This window comes from Herpailurus yagouaroundi, unplaced genomic scaffold, assembly GCF_014898765.1.
Source record: "Herpailurus yagouaroundi ecotype Mexico unplaced genomic scaffold, PumYag 160, whole genome shotgun sequence".
In the NCBI taxonomy this organism is placed as follows: domain Eukaryota; kingdom Metazoa; phylum Chordata; class Mammalia; order Carnivora; family Felidae; genus Herpailurus; species Herpailurus yagouaroundi.
Window position 1 is genome coordinate 41,691,900 of NW_024412401.1, and position 6,000 is coordinate 41,697,899.

Here is a 6,000-nt window from a genome sequence, read left to right on the forward strand (position 1 = left end):
TAAACAGTCACATCCTACGAAAGAGCTATACTTTGCCCAAAACGAAACATCTAAGTGCCTTTTATTGGCTGATCTTGGAATGTATTTATTTAAAGCTTTATGATCAAACTCACAACAAAATTAAGAAGCCAAGATACTGAATTGTTTATATGTGGGAGTGGACTGATTGGGAGATGGGAGTGGTTTGGATAGTGAGTTCACCCACATTCCAGTACTTTTCACTCACCCATCACTGTATCCATCCAAGAAAAGGTCACCCGTGATTGATAATTGCTACCAACTTGTCTCACAAAAATTAGAAATCTTTTAATGAATAGAGTAGCTGAAGGACTTTGTAGTCAGGACAAGTATCATACTAGGTTCATTCTCTAGGCATCCTTTACTTATAGAATAGCCATGTCACAGCCAAGTGAATTAAATGTGATATTTTTCATTGGCTCCTTTAAAAATCCAAGCTCAACATGCCAATCTCAGAGGGTTTCATAGGTTAGGGGTTCAGGTGGTAGCCAGCTTCATAGATTATCTAGTAATACCTCAACAACGGCAGGCCCTGGAAATCAACAGGGTGTGAAAGAATGGCATTAAACTGGGAATTCGGAGAATTGGGTACTAGTTCTAGCACTAGCACTACCTAGCTATGTGACCTTGGATATTTTTATTTCTCTGAGTCTCAGTTCTCCTCACTTGTGAATTAGGACTATGTAGAACCACTGATTATTATAGTCTGCCCGTGTTTCAGGTTTCTTTGCCTCCTATCCCCTTGGTTCTGAAATTCCACATGTTCTGTGAATCGCATATAGATAGATCCATCATATGTTCCCATGTTAATGAAAGGTTCTAGGTAAAGTAAGTTTTAAAAAAAACTGTGTTAAAACTGAAAAAAATTGTTTTTCTTTTTTGTGTGCAGGTTTTGGTGTCTTTAATACACAAACAGGTGTAAAGTTTCGCCAAAAACTCAGGGCAAACATTTTTTTTTTTTTTTCAGATTTCTGACTCTTTCCTGAAAACTTTTTCCTATGCTCTCCTGCTCAGTTTGTTAGATCATGCAGGCAAGTTTCCTATTTCATGCAGGGAAGATCATATTTTCTCTCTTGAAGGTTGGAAATTGTGACTCAACCAAACTGAGACTTTTTCTTGAGTGGTGCTGGTAAATTATGGCTGCCTCCAAAACAGAGGAGTACAACTGAGCTCACCTGCATCTAACATTTGTTTATTTTTTGAGAGACAGAGACAGAGCATGAGCCGGGGAGGGGATTGAGAGAGAGGGAGTCACAGATTCCGAAGCAGGCTCCAGGCTCTGAGGTGTCAGCACACAGGCGGATGCGGGGCTTTAACTCACGAACCATGAGATCATGACCTGAGCCGAAGTCGGACACTTAACCGACTGAGCCACCCAGGTTCCCCTCACCTGCATCTACAGGCAGGGAAGTTTGGTGTGTATAAGGAAGAAAAGATATGAGAAGCTGTGTCCACCCAGAGAGAAACCTCTCTGGAGGTACCTGGTTCTGGACCACTGACAGAACTAGCAGCCCTTTTTGAACTAGAGTTTTCTGGTCAAGTCTGTACCATACCCATAATTCCCTTGGTCAGAGCTAGTCAGAATGGTTTTGTTTTGTGAAACCACTACTCAGATTTAGATAAAGATGGTATAATCAATGCATTCCTCTCTTCATTAGCTACCAACAAGATGAGCGTTCTAAAGAACATCATCTATCAACATAATGCATTAAACTATCTAATGATGACATTGCTGTTTCTGCTACTACTAATAATAATATAAGCTAAACATATGTGCCTAACATTCATTATACCAAGAACATTATTTTTCTCCATTTTTTGCTTAGGTATTTTTGTTACTCAATTTTTAAAGTGATTATGCTTGAATGCTACCATCAGGTAGGATCAGGTTTGGTACTAGACCCTTCATGAAAATCATTTATTTTAAAAATAAAATGGCTCAGTGAGGTAGATATTTTTATTGTTGTTTCAAAAAGAAGAACGAGGAGGAGGAGGAGGGAGAGGAGGAGGAGGAGGAGGAGGAGGAGGAGGAGGAGGAGGAGGAGAAACAGCGTTTTGAAAATTTTATGTGTTTGTTTAAGGTCTACAACTACCAAATGACAGAGGTGGATTCCTAGTCAAAGTCAGTCTGGCTTCCATGGTCTTTGCAGTTTTATTCAGCTGTGTTTCATTAATCTGCAATGATACGCACTCATGCCTTCCTCTCTCCTCTCCCTCCTCTACCTTGTGTTCTTTCTGAATTCTTTCCTTGTTATCCCTCTTCTTTGTCGTGTCTTTCCTAGTTCCCTCTCCTTACCTTGATGTCTCTCCTTCTCCCTTCCTTGCCTTACTATAACTTAGTGATTTATAGGCTGCCCCAGGTATCCCTAAATGTCATCTTCTCTGCTTTTGCAAAGTGTGTCTTTTTTGGTCTCCCTCCCCATCTCACTCTGTCCCTTTTCTGACTTTGTATTCTTTGCCATCTCCGCCCAGCCTCTGAGAGCACCTCTAAAAACCTGCATTTGTCCCAGCATATTCTGAGGAAATGTACATTTCCCATAAGGCCCTCACTTAATTTTTATTGCCAGCACCACTAAAATAACTGCTCTCAGTACATTCATCCAAGACTTTCACAGCCAGAAACCCCCTTTCCTTTACCTTCTTTGCTTTTTCAAACCTGTCAGGAAAAGGTGTTCAGAAATATTTCATTTTGTTTCTACTCAGAGCAGTGATTTTCCATCCTTACCATTTCAGGGACTGTGAGTTAGTGCTGAGAACTGGCTTGTGATTGCTTCAGCTCTGTTCAGACTGGAAAGTGCACAGAGCTTCATGCATGTCTCTGGTCTCTAATAAAACATTCCCGGTGTCTGGTGTAGGTATAGAGATCGTGCTTTACCTCTGCACTCAATCCTTCTGCTCAGTTTTTTTTTTTTTAACATCCTCTAGAATCTGCCAACATCTGGAAAAAACTAGACTCTCAGGAACATGACAAATGATTTGGAGAAGGATTATCACAGATCAAACCTCTGAACTTCTGTGGTGTCTTCAGACTTTTCTATGGAACTTAGTTTGAAGATATAGCCTGGAAGGGTCTCTGTGACAGACAATACCTAAAAAACTCAGAGCAAATATTATTTTGGCCCTGTGACTTTTAGTTTATATTTGTATAGTAATCATTTTGAAGGGTTGTTAATTCCTCTTATGCAAAAAGAATAAGAGGAGGAGAATAAAAAGGGGGAGGAAAAGTTGGAAGAGGAAGAAAAGAAGGAGGCATCCATGGTCAAATACATTTGAACAAACCTGTGTTAAACAAAATTTTAAAAATTTCTGTACCTTATGTCTTCTTGCAGTCTGTTTTGAGAATATTCTGGAGAAGATGCTTCAAATCTTATAGTCATTTTGGACCCAAAACCTTTTTTGTTTTCTAGAGATTATCTTATTCAACTAGAATTTTCTAAAAACATACTTCAGGAAATAATGTCTTCTTTCCCGCTTTACAGAGCTATAGAACCATCAACACTATTGATGTTCATTCATTCGTTCATGCAGGAATCCATTCATGTTTGCATTTATATGGTCATTCAACATTTTAACTAGCATTAACTCTGACCTAGGCACCAGAGAGAGAAAGATGAATGATATAAGATCTCCGTCCTTAAACGATCCACATTCTAGTTTAGAAGATGGATATTTAGATGGATAGATGATAAAACAACAAGATAAGAGCAATATTGTGGAAACAAATTATGTGTGAGAATATCAGAGGGAGAATCAATTTTCATGTAAAAACTCATGAGTGAATCCCTTATTTATAAAATGCGGATGATGACACTTCTTCCATAGGATTGTTGGAAGATGCAGTCAGCTACACTGGAAAATGCATGATTCATGTAATTTAGTGATTTGTGTTTTGTGGATTTGGGAGCAAGGAGACCATTAAAAGAGAACCCATGAAATATTTCAAGAAAGAAGAACTGAAGGTATGAAAAGGGGGATTCACTGTGGGATCAGTGAGGGGTGACCAATGAGAGAGATATGATGTCAAATCAGTGTGAGAAATGGCCTTGACTAAATGTTTGGGACCAGGGAATGAGCTCAGTAAATGTCTATGATGAATTAACTACATTGTTTAGGTCAGAGCTGGATCTGAAGAGCTGATGGGTTCTGGTCTATCCATGCAGAGAACAACAGTAGAAATCTCAGCGATGAGTCAGTTCACTTTGCTATTTTTAGTATATTTCCCATTTCTCATCTCCAAACTTTTTCCTCTAGTCTCTGGCTAATTTAATCTCAGAACCCCACTTTGCACTAATCCTGTGAATTGACTGACCCCTTTGGGTTCTCTCTGTACTCTGAACCCTGTGCCACTGCCACCTTGTAAAATAAAGTCAGCTGATCAGAGCTCAGCGTGACCCAGTGCTGGATTCACAATGGCTCTTGAATCTGGCTGCATTTTCCACAAGGCAGGGATCTAACATGTTGTTTTAGGATGCTCTTTTGGAAACTCGGAGTACAAATAAAACCAAATATATAAAACCAAATTCTGTACTATATACTATACTATATAAAACCAAATTCTCTTCTCTTGTAAACTGCATGTTAAAAATCTTTAAGTCTCAGGGGGAGGTTGGATTTGAATCAAGCCCCAAAATAGCTCTGGCAACTTCCATGAAAAAAGCAACACACATTTATTATATTTAATATATTTTAACATAATTTGGGTACATTTGCTGCTTGTTCAGACAGGTTTTTTGGTGTGGATTTTTTTTCTTTAGAATGTATGTTTTTAAATATCTGATGGTAGAATGAGCCAAAAGGGGGGAAATGGAGAAGAGAACTTGGGCTTCAACAGTATCTGTACCTTCCAGATGTTTGCTCTGATTTTTATTGTCTGAGATTCACTGTCTAATGGCAGCCAACTGGGCGTGCAGTGAACCACTAGGCTTGTCCTTAAACTCTGCACATTGGTGAAGGGTACAGTCAGAAGCTGTATCAGAGATCACAATTAAATGGGGAGGGTGGCATCAGCGTTTTCTTGTTGGTAAAATGTTTTTCACTCATTTTCACATATCTCAGTAAGGCTCATTTTACATATAAGGAAACCGAGATCTGGAATTTTAACTCTCTTTCCCAGGGTCATGCATATGGTAATTGTAGAAATCAGGGCAGCAACTCATTTCTTTTAATTCTGTTAACTACGTGAGCTCTTTCCACCAGAACATATGACTTCCAACCTCCTCATTCATTTATTCATGCATTCATTTAACTTTATTGGGGGAGGGGCGCCTGGGTGGCGCAGTCGGTTAAGCGTCCGACTTCAGCCAGGTCACGATCTCACGGTCCATGAGTTAGAGCCCCGCGTCAGGCTCTGGGCTGATGGCTCGGAGCCTGGAGCCTGCTTCTGATTCTGTGTCTCCCTCTCTCTCTGCCCCTCCCCCGTTCATGCTCTGTCTCTCTCTGTCCCAAAAATAAATAAAAAACGTTGAAAAAAAAATTTAAAAAAGAATTATTGGGGGAAAAAAGGAAGTATTGTGTTCGTATGATGTGCTAGGTATTAGAAGTGTGGTTTTGAAAAATCTAGATATATTCCCAATGATATTAGAGCTTGAAGTTGGATTTACAGATGAGGAAACTAAGGCTTAGAATAACTATGTTGCTTTCCTTCAAAAAGCTAATTTCTGGTAGAGCTGAGAATAGACTTCAGGTCTTTGGAAAAGAAAAAAGAAAATTAAAAAAGTTGCCTATAAATCACAATTGCATAAATGAAATCCTATTTTCCACCAACTTCCATTATAATGGTAGAAATGTTTTATCTTCACTTCTGATTGATTTCCAATAGACAGTGGCCCTGAACACTTTTAACTGTTTCTTTTTCCTGAACAGACCCTCTTCCCAGCTAGTTTTCTCTGCTAGTAGATGATTTTTAAACAAACTTATTTGTTAAAAGGAAATCAATATTAGGGAAAAACACAGAATTGAATGAACATTTTCTGGTATAAGTCA